The sequence below is a fragment of the Crocuta crocuta genome, unplaced genomic scaffold (genome assembly GCF_008692635.1).
Source record: "Crocuta crocuta isolate KB4526 unplaced genomic scaffold, BGI_CrCroc_1.0 scaffold27, whole genome shotgun sequence".
Taxonomy (NCBI): Eukaryota; Metazoa; Chordata; class Mammalia; order Carnivora; family Hyaenidae; genus Crocuta; species Crocuta crocuta.
Window position 1 is genome coordinate 5,460,701 of NW_027532250.1, and position 19,430 is coordinate 5,480,130.

The following is a 19,430-nucleotide window of genomic DNA, read 5'->3' on the forward strand; positions in this document are numbered from 1 at the left end:
TAACATTTACACATATGTGGGTGTACACAGGCACGTAGGCATAAATTCACACATAAATGTATACGCAGGAGTGCCTGTGTGTGAGAGAGAACAAGAGCCCAAGAAGACAAGTATGTTTAACTTTAACTTCTTAGAAACAAAGGAGTTAGACACTCACGCACACCCGTGCATGCACAAGTGTTCCATCTCTGGCCAAGACACGAGATATTTCTCCACTGTGACCGGCTGCTAGGGAATCCTCCTCCTTACCCACCGAAGAAAGAGTGAAAATCTTGCAAGACAGATCAGGCCCCCAAATGAGATTTGTTTGGCTTCAGCTGTGTTTTCAATTTGCACTAAATTTAAGAGTCATTGCCATTATTATTTTTTTAATGTTTATTTATTCTTGAGAGAGACAGAGTGTGAGCAGGGAAGGGGCATAGAGAGAGAGAGACAGAATCAGAAGCAGGCTCCAGGCTCTGAGCCATCAGCACAGAGCCCGACGCAGGGCTTGAACTTACAGACCATGAGATCATGACCTGAGCCGAAGTCAGACGCTTAACTGACGGAGCCACCCAGTCGCCCCTCATGGCCATTATTTTAATAAGGAAATTTAGCAGGAAAATCCAGGCTTCAGGTGTCTCCAAAAAATAAAATAAATAACAAACAAAACAAAACAAAACAAAAAAAAGAATCCAGACTCTCAGGGAAGACGGAACCCACGTCCCACCTGTCTTCAGCTGGGGGCTCATCCTTTTGAGAGGCGATAGGACACCCCTTGTCCTGCCTTGACCCCTGGAAGCTTTGGAACCTGAAACTCCTGCTTTAATGCTTCTGTACATCTGGGGTATGCTCTTTCACAGTCTGTGTGTGGGACAGAAGAGTTCGAGCTAGCTTAGTCTGGCTTCGAGTGGTGACTGTCCAGTGCCTCTCCCAGAAGAGGGACCCCTTCTTCCCGTCCCTCCATGCCTGCTTTGGGGTGCCCATACCCCAGATCCCAATACCCTGTGCTTTGTATCAGCTCTGCCGTTCTTGGTCATCCCTGACGCTGTCTAGTACTCTGCTGACCTTCCCAACCCCCACCACACAACTGTCTTTGAGACCCCACCCCCACCCCCAGTGCACACAGAACGGTTGGATGGAGGCACTGTTCTTTCTCTTCCCTTCTATCCTCTCAATGTTGACAGAGGTTGACCAAAGAACTAACCCCCAGGGGCCGGGCTGTCCCGCTCTGTCTTGATATCTTTACAATACCAGGCCTGGGTGTCAAAACACACACATTAGCTTTTTCATTGTAATCCACTGCAACCTGCATTGAAACGGCTCTTAGCTGCTACCTCTGAACACACAGACGCTTGAGATGAAGCAGCCCTAGTTGACATGCTTATAAATTACGAGTGAGGTTAAGCCAGGGCCCACAGGTAACGTGACAGATACAGATACGAGTTCAGCATTTGGGGATGCTTCTAGGTCCTAGTGTATCATTTCGAAAGAGTTTCCCAAACTTACCGGGTAAGAAGGTTCACCTGGAGTGCGTGTTAAAAATATATATTCCCAGGGGCACCTGGCTTAGTTGGTTAAGCGTCCGACTTTCGCTTAGGTCATGATCTCGCGGTTCATCGGTTCGAGCCCCGCGTCGGGCTCTGTGCTGACTGCCAGCTCGGAGCCTGGAGCCTGTTTCAGTCTGTGACTCCCTCTCTCTCTGACCCTCCCCTGCTCACGCTGTCTCTCTCTCTCTCTCTCTCCTAGAAATAAATAAAACATTAAAAAATATATATATATATTCCCAAAGGCCCTCCTTTGAAGACCGTCACAAATAGAGGGTGGAGGTTGGGCACTTCCGCTTTTACAACCTTGTCCCAGGTGATTCTGCTCATCAGGTAAGGCTGGGAAACATGCACACGAGGCAATGACCCCATTACTGGCTGAGCCTGAGAATCACCTGTGATGCTTTTTCTGATAACCGGGCACTTTGGAGGCCATCCGATGAAAGTTCAGTATCTCAGACTTGAATGGACAGGAATCCTCTGGGGGTTTTGTAAAAATACAGATTCTGAGCCAGGAGGTCTGGGGTGGGGTCTGAGATCCTCCCAGGGGATGCTCCTGTTGACAGCCAGGACCAGCCACACGACTGGCAAGGCCAAGTGCAAAATGAAAATGCAGGGGGGAAACTGTTTCCTTTTTTCCGTAGTCCCTCCTTCCATTTGTCAGGGCGGTTTCTGATTTGCTTCTTAGCCCTCCCTCAAGCACGGGGGTCAAAGCCAAGGGCAGCGGCTGTCCCTGGGCAGCGCAAGGGAGCGGGCTGCGAGAACCCACCCAGGGAGCCGGGCAGGCAGCAGAAGGGAGGATCTAGTGTGAGCTAGGGCCCCAAGTCCCTGGCACAAATGATGTCCCGTCAGACTGATAAAAGAAAAATTTAGAGATAAAATTAATGATTTCAAGATGGCAACCAAAAACATTCAACCCAAGCTTGGGGTACAGGATCCGGTGGCTCTGAGCCGGTCGCATTCCCATGAAGTGACTCCAAACCGTTAGCATCCATAAAGACAGAGTGCCCCCTTCTTTGGTTACTGACCCAACAAGGGACACTTTGCGAAGTCACAAATACTAATTTTTGTAAAGGAGTCTTTAATAGGTACATGAAGACATCGAAAGGCTGGAATGATTTTCTTACCAAGAAAAGCACTATTTCCACCAAGACTAAAGGCGCCAGTATAGATAATGGCTTAATGTACTAAATCTAGAGCCAGATGGGCTGGGTTCCACTTATTAACAGTAGGACCTCGGCAAAATTACTTAATTTTCTTGTCCCTCAACTTCCTCATTAGTAAAGATGCATGATAAAGCGATCAACATACCTACTGTGTAAGATCCTTGTTAGAATTAATAAACTAATTCCCATAAGGAACTGAAAACAAGGACTGACTCTGAGCTTTATTACAATAGAGATGGTAAAGCAAGGTCAGCAAACTATGGGCCCATGGCCCACCGCCCCTTTTGTAAACAAAGTGCTATTGAAATATCACCATGCCCATTTGTGTCCATTTTCACGCTACAGCAAGAGAGTTGAATAGAAGCAGGGCTAAGACATATATTCTCCAGCCTTTTACATGAAAAGTTTGCTGGCCCCAGTGAGAGAGCCAAGAGTCACGGCTTTCAAGATCTGGACCCCAGGAGTCAGGGTTTCACGTAGTGCATTTAACCTTCATTGTGTTTGAACTGCATCTAAGTCCTTTCAAAACTATGAAGAGCAAACACACACTCTCATATGTGCTGTAGATCATCCTGTAATACCACCGAAGCCACTGTCATTCTGATTCGAACAGCCAGATTAACTCACTTTTGTGCGGATCTCAGAATAAATCTTCTGACTCTGGGAACATATTTGAAGGACTTGTAAAGCATCATTGTTTGAGAAGGCTATAACTCTGCCTGGGTCTTTTTCCAACGTTCTAGGCCACACGTATCTACTCCTGGAAATTCATACATGCAAATGCACAGGGGACAGCACTCACGAGACAGCAGCGGTTCAAGGCCAGCCTCAGAGTGCACATAAAGGGACAGATCACAAGTCATTCACAGGGAATATTGTTACCCAGCTGGGCTGCCACTAATGTGTGACATCAGACCACCCCCAATTTGATAAAGTAAATATTATTACAATTCTCATTTTACACATGAGGGAACCAAAGTTCAAAGAGGTTATGTAATTTGCCCAAGGTCACGGACCTGGTAAGTGGTGAAACCAGGATCTGAACAGGCAGTTTGGCTCCAGGGAAAACCCTCTAACCCCAGGGCTGGCGGATATTTCCGGTAGGGGACCAGCGGATAGTTACTATCTTCAGCTTTGCAGCCCATATGGTCTCTATCACAACTGCTCGACTCTGTTGTTGTAGCAGAAAGCAGTCGTAGACAACATGTCAATAAATAGATGTGGCTGTGTTCCAATAAAACTTTATTGACAAAAACAGGTGGCAGGCTGGATTTGGCCCTTGGCTGTGGATTGCCTACTCCCAACCATGACCTTTACTGCTTCTAATACATATATCTGGTGCTTATAGTATGCCTGAGCACCCAATAGGAATGGAACAAATAATCATGAATATTATTCAGACTGCCATTATGAAAATAAGCACAACTTTCTGGCTGTGCATTAAACAGCCAACTCAAGCTGTCTTCTTTTTCCTCCCAGAGCTACGTTCATTTCTGAGCTGAAAGGCTTCTTTATGTAATTTCATCTTGCCGCCTTCCAAGAGGGACGCCGCATCAGAATCCTCTCTGGTGGGATTTAGTCAATCACATCTACAATACAGCTTGACCTCAGCTTTCAACGAGGGCAGCCTGGACATTTGCTACTGCTCCTGGGTCACGGCACAGCGGGCTGCTGCCATGCCTAGGCAGTAATTAGCTCACGGATTTCCGCCCGACTCCTGGGGGCCGGGGACGCCAAAATGTGCCCCAAGCTACCTGTCAGTAATTAGGAGCCCAGGAAACAGGGATCAGGCTTGCCAGATCGGGAGACATTTTAAGCATCAGAAAGGCGGGCAAACGTCACACGATGGTGGTCCCGGCATCGGGGTGGCAGAAAGTGACTCATCGACCATCAAACGGCAGAGCCCAATTCACTACATTATGATGATGTGATGCCCCTTTTGATAAAGAGGACCATATATAACAGAAGCCGACAGAACTTGAGAAAAACTCATTTTTAGATTGAAAAGCAGTGATCAGTCTTGACAGGCTTCGTTCTACTCGTTTCTACCCCCTGCACTTTCCGGAAGCCAACATCAGCCAGCAGTGTGTATTCTCCTTCCCCCAAAGTTCAAAGGGTGAGATGTGAACACAGGCAGTAAAAAGCCCTGAATGTCTGTGGCTTGTAGGGGTCGTAATTCTTCCCCACAAAGTTACCTTTCCTGTTTCTATGAATTACTCTTACATTCTTGTAAGAGATATGGTTTGAGGTATTTATGGTGCATTCAATTCTGCTATCATTGATTTATTGAACGAAACCAGCTCAGGGATATGATGGAAAGGCCCTAATTCCAAAAACTCTTATATCTCAGCACGAAGAGCATTTTCTGCCCTCTTGGCCTCCTGCAGATGACCAGCCGAGATAAACAGAGGGCACTCCACTCTCTGTTGCAACGTGCGTGGGGATGTGAAGGAATCAATCAGACAAAAGCAGATTATTACAGTGTCTGAGAGAGATCAAACAGTACTGGCATCCGTACCCACACATGCCTGATTTACAGGCGAGCTGATAAAGTGCTACAGCTCACTGTCAGAAGAACATGACAACTGCTTGAGCTCTGTGGATAAATTATTGCTGAAGCCCATGATAACATTTCTCCACCTAGCAACCAAACATAACAGGATGTGGCTTTGAGTACTAGGAGCCAAATGATACAAAGACAAGACGCTACGAGCTCCCTGAGCTCGGAAGGCACAGTCTAAGATGGAATGGTGAAATAGCAGCCTCGTGAAACAGACATGAAATCTATGAGTAATTATAACTCGGCTGAGGAGTCCCAGACCTTTCCTAGCCACGAAGGTGCACAGCCAAATGTGTTCTATTTGACGGTGAATATTGCCTTAGCCAAAAGTGCCTTCACTGAGCATTTTTCCCATGCCAGGGACTGTGCTAAGTGTATTATTATGTCAGATCTGAGTGGCAACGCCAGAGGAAGAAGCTGGTGATAAACGAAGTCAACTTGGATGACAGAATTAAACCACATTGAATCGCACACGGAGAATCTCTTTTCTCGGTCCCTATTGATTTTCCCAGTTATGCCAAGGAGAAAGCCTCAATGAAGCACCAGTCAGTCCAAAGCACCCCTAACAGTGGAAAGTCTCTCTTTTAAACAAAGAAAGGGCAAAGCTCTCTAGCTAGAATCTGTGAGACCATTATTGTTTTGCTTTTATGGTTTTCATTTTTTTAATGATCTTTTTTCAAGTGATACTGGTTTTCAGTTGACAGAGGTGATAGCAAGTGTCTTTTTTTTTCATTTGAATGCTTTTAGTCAAAATGCATATAATAGTTTCATTATATTATTTTTTGAAATCTAATTTATTGTCAAATTGGCTACCATGCAGTGTGTAAAGTGTGCTCTTCGTGTTTGGGGTAGATTCCCGTGGTTCATCCCTTACGTACAACACCCAGTGCTCATCCCAACAAGTGCCCTCCTCAGTGCCCAGCCCCCATTTCCCCTCTCCCCCACCCCCATCAATCCTCAGTTTATTCTCTGTATTTAAGAGTCTCTTATGGTTCGCCTCCCTCTGTCTCTATTTGTAACTATCTTTTCCCCTTCCCTCTATGGTCTTCTGTTAAGTTTCTCAAGATCCACATAGGAGTGAAAACATATGGTATCTGTCCTTCTCTGGAACGAGGGTCTTTTGAAGATAAATGTAAGACATGAGACTCACAGGGTGCCTGGGGGGCTCAGTCGGTTGGGCGTCCAACTTCGGCTCAGGTCACGATCTCACTGTCTGTAGGTTCGAGCCCCGCGTCAGGCTCTGTGCTGACAGCTCAGACCCTGGAGCCTGCTTCAGCTTCTGTGTCTCCCTTTCTCTCTCTGCCCCTCCCCAGCTCAGTCTCTGTCTCTCAAAACTGAATAAACATTAAAAAAAAAAAGACATGAACGCCACAGAGGTACAGGGTTTTGTCTGACTCGTTCACTGCTATGTCCCCAACCTTCACCAGCGCCAAGAGAAGTAGATGGTTGGCAAGTATTTGGTTAAGGAAATTAATTAAATGAAAGTATGAAGTAGATGATCGTATAAGTGGAACCTAAGTATGACAGAATTCGTGATAAGTGTGCATGATGGGATGGAGATACAGCGAAATATGTGACTGTGATACCCAAGGACTAGGTTTAAGGAACACGGCAATTTGCTGCAATCCACAAGACAGGAACCACCTGGGACGAGGAAATGATGTTCAAAGACATTAGGTAACATGCAAAATCACAAGCCTAGACGTCGATCTCAGAGGTGAGCTCTGAGTTACCCCGTTCAGTTTCCTCCTTCTTACTTAAACAACTATATTCTGAAGTGACCACTTATTACCCTCTTTTCATATGAAAGAAAAAATAATTTCAGCGAACCTGCCAAGGCCATGGAATGCTCAGCATAGCAAGGCTGGGATTTGAACCCAGGCCTGTTTGGCTGACAGGCCAAACCCCCATGCAACCCTGCCTCCAACGAAACGTGTTCTAAATTATTGTGCAAACTGGCATCATCTGATTCTGGCAATCCGATTTTAAATGGTAGCTAATTAAAACTTTGCTCGCACCTGCCCCGGGTGCCCTACGTGTATTCGAGAGAACAGAGCCATCATTTTGTCCATAAAAACAGGAAATTAGCTCAGCACCAAAATGCATTTAAAACATCACTTACAGTCACCAAGGACAGTGGCCAAAGGTGAGAACAATAGCCTCAATAGCGTCTAATTTAGAAACATACAAACAGCCAGTTGCACAAATGGAAAAATTGAGTCCTTTCCTTACCTTTTTCCCACAGGTATCAAGATAAGCAACTGTTGATGGTAATAAGGAAGGAATCGTGTCACACCTCCTCGGGAGGGGATAAATGAACAAAAGGGCAAACAATCCTATTAAAGCTTAATCTTCAAAAAGTGGAAAGCATGGCTCACGTACAGATATAGAAGGAATTTGTGTCAAAATGTTTATTCAATTCATTAATAAGTGAGGGAACCAATGTGATGGCCAGAGGGATTCAAAGCAGAAGTTGGAATGCAGATTTAGAAGTTGGTCAAAAGAGAGGTGCCTGGGTGGCTCAGTCGGTTAAGCGGTCGACTGGCTCAGGTCATGATCTCTCTCACAGTTTATGAGTTTGAGCCCCGCATCAGGCTCAGTGCTGACAGCTCAGAGCCTGGAGCCTGCTTTGGATTCTGCCTTCCTCTCTCTCTGCCCTTCCCCCACTCACACACTGTCTCTTTCTCTCTCTCTCAAAAATAAATAAACATTAAAAATTAAAAAAAAAAAAAGTTAGTCAAAAGGAAGCTGAAATGAATTTGTTAAGAGATTCAAAAGCAGGAAATGTCCTGCAGAGTCACTCAATAGTAACCATTTGGGGTTATTCCCACATCCCCAAACACACACACACACACACACACACACACACACACACACAGAGAAATCTACAAGTTAACATATAACTTACATTATCTGACTTTCACCAGATAGCAAATAGTAAATTGAACACAGATGCATTCTCCTGGATATGAAATAATTCCCGGGTGAGTTTGTTCAACATGCATAGTAAAACAGAACAAACAAAAAACACAGTCATCCTTAGCTTTATTTTCAAGGTTTACATAATTTTTCTTTACAAAATCTCATCAAACTTAGGGTATTATTTCCAATGCCTCTGTGTGTGTGTAAGAATCCAGATGCCCCACTAAAATTTCAACTCAGTATGTTTGTAGTGGGACCCCAGACTGTGTGTTTTAAGAAATTGTCCTCAAAGATTCTAGTATTGATAGGCTACAATCATGTATTAAGAAATGACCAGTTTAAGTAATTCCAACCATAGCTTTGGGGAACCATTAGTGATGCTTTTACTTGCTATGCAAAGTTGCACTGAAGCTCTGGTTTCAAGAATGAACACATTTTACCAACAAAAAGGAGAGGAAATGTGGGTTCCAGGGTGGGTTGATTCGGTAGCTCAGTGATGTCTGTATTCGCGAAAGAGATCTATTTTTCATTTCTCTGCATCCCCGTGGGGCTACGGACAAGGTGACTCAATGGCGCGCGTCACCTCCTTGCCCAACGTACAGAGGAATAAGAAAGACTTCTTGGCTTGCAAAGTATCTCTTGTCTCAGGACGAAGAACCCTTCAACAGAGACCTCCTCCCCTCCCATCCCAGCAGACCTCCCTTAGCCACTTATTGGCCAGAATGACATCGAGTGATCATTCCTGAGCCAATCACTGCCAAGTGGAATTTGAATGGGAATACTTTACACCAATCAGGTGTAAAGCTGAAGAACTGGGGCGGGGCTGGCCTCCCTTGGCCCCGAGTTGAGAGGGAAGAAGTGGATATCTGAACCCTTGGCTTCTNGATTTTGGCTCAGGTCATGATCTCACCATTGATCTGGTGCAGCCCCAAGTCAGGCTCTGTGCAGTGCAGAGCTTGCTTGGGATTCTCTCTATTCCACCCCCCCCTCACTGTCCACCCCCCACCTCAATAAATAAATAAACTTTTTTTTAAAAAAAAAAGGGGGAAGTAGCAGTGGGAGTGGGGAGGAAATTAGATCAGCAACCAGCATTAGGTGACTTAAAAATGAGTTACAAGCAGCATCTTTAAATTAGGTTACATCAAAGATGCATGGGAAATTATCTTAAGGCAATGGTAGCCCCCAAACACATTACCAGATCCCAGAAGTCACAGAACAGAAGGGTTCACAGACCAAATGAAGATGCCTGACACAGTTTAATAAATCAATTTAAACACCTATCAAGAATGGGGAAGGGGAGCAGGGGCAGATGGATGAATAGGCAGAGGATTGTGGGGTCGGTGAAAATACTTTGTAGGACACTAATAATGATGGATACGTGTCATCATACATTCATCTAAACCCACAGAATGCACACCACCAAAAGTGAACCCTAATGTAAACTATGAATTCTGGAGGAAAGTGGTGTGTCCATGTAGGTTCATGGGCTATAACAAATAACCCACGTTACTGGGAGATGTTGATAGTGCGGGAGACTATGCATGCACAGGGGCGAGGGGGGTGGGAAATCTCCATACTTTCTTTTCAATATTGCCATGAGCCTAAAACTTCTCAGAAAAACTGAAGTCTTTTTTTAAGTTTATTTATTTATTTTGAGAGAGAGCAAGCATGAGTGGGGAAGGGGCAGAGAAAGAAGGGAGAGTATCTCTGATAGCACACAGCTCATCATGGGGCTCAATCTCACAAACCACTCAAACACGAGTCTTTAGAATAGTTTTTCTTAAATTATAAAGGGCACCTGGGTGACTCAGTTGGTTGAGCATCAGACTCCTGATTTCAGTTCAGGTCATGATCTCAGGATTGTGAGTTTGAGCCCCACACTGGGTTCTGTGTTGAGCATGGAATCTGCCTGAGATTCTGTCTCTCTCTCTCTCTCTCTCTCACTCACTCACTCTCTCACTCTCACTCTCTGGCCCTCTCCCCCATTCATGTGCGCTCTCTCTAAAATAAAAACATTTTAAGATAAAGAAAAAATTCTTTGATTATAAAAGAAGAGGGGTGCCTGGGTGGCTCTGTTGGTTGAGCATCCAACTTCAGCTCAGGTTATAATCTCACAGTCTGTGAGTTTGAGTCCCATGTTGGGCTCTGTGCTGACAGCTCAGAGCCTGGAGCCTGCTTTGGATTCTGTGTGTGTGTCTCTCTCTCTCTTTTTTCCCCCAACCCCGCTCATGCTCTGTCTCTCTCTGTCTCAAAAATAAATAAACATTTAAAACTATTTCCAAAGAAAAAGCAAGGCGAGAGAGAAGGGTAGGTTAACACACTTCAGATAGAGCACAAGGAAGTGAAAGGACCACAGGACTTGAGTTGTGGAGTTGGAAACATTCATTTGTCCTCTCTCATTAGCACCTACTCCCCAACCCTACGGAGGGATTGCAAGGAACAGAGCTGTGGTTTGAGCAAGGGGGCCCCACATGGAAGATGCTTAGGACCAGTGAGATAGGACACATTCTCTGTGAGCAAACACGCCTGTCCACAGCTGTCATTAGCCAGTTACCCTGCAGAGTAGCTATGGGTTGTATCTGCATTTCTTGAGTGGAGCACAGGCAAGGACAGAGAAGACTATATTGGGTGTCTTCTGTGGGGGGCTGATTTAAGGATGACAGAGCTGTCAGCCCAGAAGTGTCATGCTCATTCATTCTGACTTGGGCTTTGCATCTCTTTCTATTTATCTGTAAGATTCTTACGGGTTCCACTGAATACCCCATTTATTCTAACTTTATCATTCTTCTGGGTTACCATCTTACACTGCATATTTAACATGTCTCATGAAGAATCTCATAAGGTTCTTCCTTAGTCATTGTTTATTCATAACACAGACTGTCACTTGTACCTCATAAGCCACTAGCTTACTTACCATCGATGCCTAAAACTTATGGATTTCTCCCTTTCATTTGCTTTCTTGTCTTGTCTAGATTTCCATATATTTAAATAACATAGTAAAGTCACCTTATAAAAGACCTAAAATATCATGATGAAGAGGAAAGATAGAGGCAGGAATAACTAATAGATTAAAAGAAATTGAGAAGAAATGTTAATCTGATACGATGTTTTAAAACTATTTGAAACAATGAAGGGATGTGAACTGTGGCTGGATGGATACTCGATATCAAGACATTGTCATATATCTTAGATGCAAATGTTGTGTTTTCAAGTATGAAAAAATGAAGTTTTTATGTTTTTGAAATTCATACCGAAGTATTTATAGACCAAATTGCATGATGTCTGAAGTTTGCTTCAAAATAACTGGTGCTTTTCAATTCACATCAACAAATAGTTCTTGAGCTTACACTAAGTAGAGTTTTATAAACCGAGAATCATGACTCATTAGGAGATAAACTGATCTGGGGGCTTTGGCCAGCACACGTTTAATGACAAATAGAATAGAGCGGAATAGAAAACATCAGAGTGCCTGGCATTCTATCACCGTAAATTTGGTTCCGTGAAACTTTTGTTGGGCTCACGCTCGTGTGTGTGCGTGTGTGTGTGTGTGTGATGAGCATATGTAGTAAATCATGGGGTAAAATGTAATTCAGATCATGAGTTGCCGTTAATGAAGTTGGAAAAGCACAGTTGAAAGCAGGACCCTGATCACTGATGAGCACAACAGATGCATGGTCTCCACTTTCTGGAAGAGACAGACACAAAGAGCAAATGGTGTGGATGCCATGAGCTGTAACAGTCAGATTCAAGGACTGTGAGAGACAAAGGAAGAACTGAGTAACTCTGGCATGAGCTTCACAGAACAAGTAATAATGTGAAATGCGTGTCGAGGGAGGGAAGGAATGGACAAGAGTGAAAAGCCATCTCTCGGGGAGGGAATAAGTGACGTGAAGGTGCAAGCACACATGTGGTGTGTTGAGGCATGTGGGGGTATGAGGCTGTGATCCAGCTGGGAAATAATCATGGCTGGGAGGAGGGCAGTGGCAAAGGAGGGGGTGTTAGAGTGTTTCATTCTTCCTAAAACCCCGGGGGTTGTGAGTCATCATCCCCCCTCCAGCTCCCCTCCCAAATTCCTTTTCTCTATTAATGTAGACGTCCATTTGTCAGACCACAGATCAGAGCACCCAAGTCATCGTGAGGCCTTATTTTTGGTGGTGGACACTGTCGGCACGCCACACAGATGCCCTAGGGCCCCTTTGACCATTTCGGTGAACACGTCTCCTGGGTTATGGGTGCTTTAGCTTTTAGACTGTCACCTGCTGCTCCGTTCGGAAGACTGCTCTCTGACTAAGCAACGTGGGATGCTCTGGAAGGTACCCACACGACAGCCCTGAGCCAATGACTATCTGGCTCGGGAGCAGGAAAGCCCAGCTCCCTTGGCTCAAACTGGGATCCACCTGGAGGCCTAACATATCCCAGGGTTCCTCTGTGGGGCCAGGCTCCAGCTACCCTCTGGGGGACTTTGCCTGAAATCACTCGTTTACCGGTTTCTCCTGGGAGCACCTCCCTAATAAATCACTTCTCCACGAACTCCTGTCTTAGGGCTCTTCTTTGGCAAAAGTGGAACTAATATATGTACATCCCATATANATTATCATTAATGGTATAAATATTATTATATAGTTATTTATAGTTATAGTTTTATATGTATATTATGCCATTGTGTCTCTGCTATATCCCAGGCACTGCTGAGCTCTACTTAAAGTCATCTTCCATTAATTTCTCTTGAAACTTCATTTTTATGAGGTCACCTTGTTGATCAAAAGCTTCCAGTGGCTCCCAGTCACTTAAAGAAGTTTTCCTTAGACTTGAGTAGTTTCCTTTATAAGGGAAATATATATATATATATACACACACATACACATATACATATATATTCTCATGGACTCTCAATGTAATTAAATCATTATAATTTAATTTTAATATGTATAAACATACTAGTGATAAACCCCTTAAACTGACAGCTTTGATATAACTATAAATCCAGAATGAATTTTCAAATGATATTCAAGCACAACTACAAAATCAATAAAATGTAAAATCCCAACATTAATTTAATGTGACAGATGATGTTATTTGGCTGGAACAAAATCGCTGATATTTGGTTTAATAGAAGCAGGATGTAATCTCAGGGTTGTTTATTTAATCTGTTTCTGTATTTCAACTTCAGTAACGCTAACGCAAGGAATAGCCATTGTCAGATGCATGTGTCTAAAATTGTGTTAATCACTGAAATTGTTAATTTCTAGTGCAGGATAATCAGAACCAAAAGTCTGCTGAAGAGTAATCCTTACATGTCAGTTGTATTGAGGCATAGATTAATAACTCTGCAGAACCGTTCTGTTCAATTACAGATAATGTGAGCACTGTGTTGGAATGGAAATATTCATCAAATGCTTTGGAATCGGGATCAGGCTAGGTTTTCTCAAAAGCGAAGCTGAGACAAAGATTTGGAAGAGGGGCTTATTTGGGAAGTGATTCTAGCCAGCACTGGTAAGAAATGTAGGGAAATGATACAGAAGGAAGGGAGGCCAATACACCACACACTGAAAAGCAGGTCACTGTGATAGGCGAACGGAGCTCAGGACCCCTGGAACCATGGATTAACCCACCCGGAGGTAGAGGAGCCGGGGTATTTATCCTCCAATTCCCATTTGTCACCGGCGGATGGCTGCTCCTCATGTGAACTCCCCAACACATCCGCTTTGCCCCAAGCACACACGTGCCAAGAGAAAGCTCCCAGGGAAGGACTCGGAGGTCCCTGTTGCTGGATGCCTAGGCACACGCAAGAATAGTAAGCGCCAGGGGCACCTGGGTGGCTCAGTCAGTTGAGCGTCCGACTTCGGATCAGGTCATGATCTCACACACAGTTCGTGGGTTCGAGCCCGCGTCGGGCTCTGTGCTGACAGCTCAGAGCCTGGAGCCTGCTTCGGATTCTGTGTCTCCCTCTCTCTCTGACCTTCCCCTGCTCACGCTGTCTCTCTCTCAGAAATAAATAAAAACATTTTAAAAATTAAAAAAAAAAAGAATAGTAAGTACCAATCAGATGTGAGTGGGGCACCAAGAGCATCTGCCTCAGAGCAGATTATTTCTTTATTGGGTGTTAACAGCTGCCTTCTGCAAAACTGAAGGGCTTCAAGTTGGCAAGTTTCATAATGGGATCTGCTCACACGGGTAGGATGCTCACTCCGTAAGGGACATCCGGCATGTCCTATCCTACTGGATGCTGTGTGCGGATTCAATTTCCAAAACCCTTCTCAATGCAGCCCCTGCACTGCCTCACTGAGCTTTTGAGGCATTCAGCAGCTGTGACGTTATTTAACCTCCGTGTGGCAAGACCATCACAAGATAGTGTGTGCACACTCGCAAGGCTGGTTTTGCACGCTCATAAATTTTTCTAATTATCAAAATTTAGAAAATAAGCTCTCNATAAATAAAACATTAAAAATTAAAAAAAATAAAAAAATTTAAAAAAAAAGAAAATAAGCTCTCATGGTGAACGTTGCCACCCCTGAAAATGAGAGCAAGGAACCCCCACGGTGGTCTGGCGGGGGGAGGGGTGGAAAGATAATCCACCGACCCCCGTAATAGAAAAACTGACCTACTGAATGGAAGTTTAGAGAGTCTGAAATTTAAGGCCTGTTGCAGTCTATCTTTAAGCTCCCTTCATACAGCTGTCCGTAGTCAAACAAGCTACTTACAATGCAATGAGCACACCTTATACTTATCATTTATAAGATGAACAACTTTCAGAATTCATCTGGACCCATGTCCTACATAAAGGCCCGGCCTTCCCAGGTCACCCTGCTTCACAACAAACTCACAATTCCTAGCTCTCACTTGCCAGTTAAGTACATGACTCAGTCTCCTTTCTTTGCTCTTCTGTTGCTTTTTAACATGTCATGGGCTCATACCACACATCCCCAGCCAGGCTGTGACGTCTACCATGAGCTTGAGCCAACACGGCTCCTTGGAGGAATGGAGATTCCCCAAATTCTCCTGCTCATGGATGTGGGCTCAGCTATGTGAGCATCGTGACCTTGAGCCTCTCTTTCTCCATCAGTAAAGGAGAGACAGCAGCACCTCGCTCACCATGTTGTTGGGTGGATAAATATATGAAAGCACTGTGCAGAGTGCCTAAATACAGCAGGTGCCCAATACACAGGAGTTCCCTCTCTTACTTTGCAAACTTTTATTTTCATCGCATGGTTCTTTCCAACAGCCTTGAAAAACTCCCAGGATCATCCTGTCTTTCTGGCCCTCGTGATGAGTCGAGAGACCTTCAGTTCCGCTGTGATTTGCTAATAATCTAAACAGCCTGAAAGCACATTTTTATAAGACACTATTCTGGGGAGAGAACATCTGGATCTCTCTCATCTGCCTCTTAAAAATTATCCTGTCTGTGGGGCGCCTGGGTGGCTTAGTCGGTTAAGCGTCCGACTTTCGCTTAGGTCATGATCTCACGGTTCGTGGGTTCGAGCCCCGCGTTGGGCTCTGTGCTGACTGCCAGCTCAGAGCCTGGAGCCTGTTTCAGTCTGTGACTCCCTCTCTCTCTGACCCTCCCCTGCTCACGCTCTCTCTCTCTCTAGAAATAAATTTTAAAAAAAACCTTAAAAAAAATTAAAAAAAAAAAATTATCCTGTCTGTGCCCATAGAAAGATAAAGAATTGATAAGGAGATTTTCATGGCCATAGTTACATTGTGTTTATAAGAAACATCTTTATTTGGCTGAAACAGATGTTCCGCTAAGAAATTGTTGCCAGTGCACACCCACCCTATTCCAGAAGCATGTTACTGATTGCCGTGGGGACAGTGGCCATGCAGCCAAGGACCGTGCAAACTTCAGTCTTTCCTTTTCATGGGAAAGTAGAATTAAGAAATTTGGTTTCCATGACCCTGACAGCCAATGGCAATTAAGGAGACTATGAAGCAGACACAGTAATCATTCATGTTTTCTTTGTTGCCTTATGTTCCTTTGTTACCTGATATAGACTGTTGCATTTTGCCTCGGATAGACAGTTTTGCCTTAGACTTATTTCTTTTTTTTCCTAACGTTTGGTTATTTTTGAGAGAGAGAGTAGGGGATGGATGAGGTGGGGGAACAGAGGATCTGAACTGGGCTCCATGCTGACAGCAGAGAAACCAATGCGGGGCTCAAACACATAAACCACAAGATCATGACCTGAGCTGAAGCCGTACGCTCAACAGACTGAGCCACCCAGGTGCCCCCAGCCTTATTTCTACAAGGCCCTTATTTCTACAATATTCCCTAGGGTGGAACCCCAAACAATCCACCCACTGAAGTGCACTGAAGGCAAACATTTAAAACTCATTTGTGTTGGGGCGCCTGGGTGGCTCAGTTGGTTGAGCCTCTGACTCTTGATTTCTGCTCAAGTCATCAGATCAAGTCCCGCGTCAGTTTCTACACTGAGCATGGAGCCTGCTTAATAGTCTCTCTCTCTCTCTCTCTCTCTCTCTCCCCGCTGCTCGTGCTCTCTCACACTCGTTCTCTCGTTCTCTAAAAAAATAAAAACTAAAAAGTCATTTGCATCCCTTAAAGGAACAATAATAAAATTACAATATCGGGCAACTTTTAAAAGGAAGTTTCTCCTTGCACAAATGAGTTTTTAAATCTGCAAAACATGACAATCTCCTATTTGTGTGTGTGTGAGGAAAACCGGAAGCAGCAGGAAGAGCCTACAGTTCACGGAGTATTTATATCATTTGAATTGCAAATTAATTAATTAAAATAAAATATCCTTTTCAATGGGATGAGCCTTTTAAAAAATTTTTTAATAGTTTATTGTCAAGTTGCTTTCCATACAACACCCAGTGCTCATCCCCACAAGTGCCCTCCTCCATGCCCATCACCCCCCTTCCCCTCTCCCCCATCCCCATCAGCCCTCAGTTTGTTCTCATCATTCAAGAGTCTCTCATGGTTTGCCTCCTTCCCTCTCCCCCACTATTTACCCCCTTCTTCTCCCCCACGGTCCTCCGTTAAGTTCCTCCTAATCCTCCTACACGTGCAAACATATGGTGTCTGTCCTTCTCTGCCTGACTTATTTCGCTCAGCATAACACCCTCAAGTGAAGCTGGGGTTATTAGGATTTACAGGTGACCTGCCTGTGTGATCAGCAGTGGAAGTCCATTCATAAAGCACTAAGTACAAGCAATTGAAAAGCCACTAAGCACTAAACGCTAGAAGTGACTCTTTGTTTTAGAATAATGGCATGAGTCCCGAGGACACTCTCCTAATGTCCTGTCCCAATATTCTCCCGAGCCCTGGCAAGCCATTTTCCAGGGATGTGTACTTTGAAAATATGTGGACTTACGTGGTCACCTTTGTTACCAAAGTTTCTGATGGAGTCGGTTCCACCCTGTGGCAGCAACTTTCTTGCTTTTAGTTTCAGATAATGCCTGTTTCTTAGAAAAGGGGCTGCAGGTAACAAAACACTCAACACACGGGTCTATTTGTTTGTGGTAACAGAAATTCAGAGGGAGCAGCTCTACCTGCACGAGTATATCAGCCAAGCTCAAGGCTTTGTCTACACGTTGCTTCTTTGTTCTTGGAGTATGTGTTTTATCCTCTTGGTCATAATGTGGCTGCTGTATCTGCAGCCATCACATCTATGTCCCAGGTAGAGAACATAAAGTGCCAGTCTGGACTCAATCTTTTTGAAAAACCTCTCCCAGAAATGCTAGTGTTTATATCTCATTAGATAAAACTGGGTCAGTTACCATCCTAGCTGCAAAGGAGTCTTGGATGTGAATATTTTCAGTGGACATATTTCCTCCCCAAATAAAATCAGAGTTTTGTTAGTACAGAAGAAGGGACCATAGGGGATAACCAGACAACTAGCAGTGTCTGTCTTTCAGGGCCTACGCATAAGAGTCATCTCTTAATAGAAAAATCACTTACATTAAAAACACTAAAACTTCCTTTTTTTTTTTTTTTCTTGGAGACATGTCTACTCCCAACAGGATCATAAGCACAGTTAGCCAAACCAACAAAACAGGGAAACTAACTTGATTGAATCGGTGAACCTCAAACACCAGTGACAGGAACTTTGAATTGCCTTGCCTTTTCTAGAGTTATAAATATAATCTCTGAAAACAGTTAATTTAAAGTTTAATAGGTCTTTTCCATCACAGGGCAAGTTCATTCTAGAACCACATACATTAAAACCAAATCCTCCGTTACAACTTCTCATCGTACTGGCTTTCATTTTAAAATGAGAGCTGTATTCTTCTAAAATGAATGTGGGCCGCCTAACATCACATCCAAGAAAACAGCCAGCTCCAAGTCATACTGTTTTTCCTGTTTTCCCCAACTAGATTATTCAATCCACTAGGGAAAGAACCACATCTATCTTGTTCACTGTGGTATCCCACGCACTCAACACAGGATCTCAAGTGTACAGGACAGTCAATATGTATTTTATAAACAAATTGGTGTATTTAAAAGAAAAGTTGGGGCACCTGGGTGGCTCAGTCGGTTAAGCGTCCGACTTCGGCTCAGGTCATGATCTCATGGTTTGTGGGTTCGAGCCCCGCATTGGGCTCTGTGCTAACAGCTAGCTCAGAGCCTGGAGCCTGCTTCAGATTCTGTGTCTCCCTCTCTGACCCTCCCATGCTCATGCTGTCCTCTCTCTCTCTCAGAAATAAATTTTTAAAAATTTAAAAAATTTTTAGTAAATAAAGTAAGAAAAGAAAAGTTATTGGTTTTCTAAAAGCATCATTATTGGAGCTCAAAATAAATTTAAGATACCAACATAAACAAGAAGACCATCATAATCCTAATCCTCTTAATCTGAAGACAGGAGATAAAATTCAAGACTAATTTCTGAATGAACAATAACGATAAATTCTTCATAACCTTGAGGTCAAGAGGTCAAGGTAAACTTCTGAAACACAAGAATATTTATCTCAAATCAACAGATAAGATCACGCCTTAAAGACCGTTAACAACAGTCCCATGAAAACCAGAAGCAGGGCAGATAAATAAATGAAGCCTTTACCTTTGCCAATATTGTTAGACATTTTTTTTCAACCTGGCTAATAAAGTCAGACTTGAAAATAATCGTAAGTACAATTACTGGAAATGATAAGATGAAAGTACTGGACGATTATATGAGAGACCAATTTCTAGAAAACTCAAGAGAATCCATTGAAAAGCAATTAGAAATAAAAGTTTAATTAAGTAGGCCAGTTATAGAATTAATGCTGAGAATATGCCAACACTAATCAGAAAATATT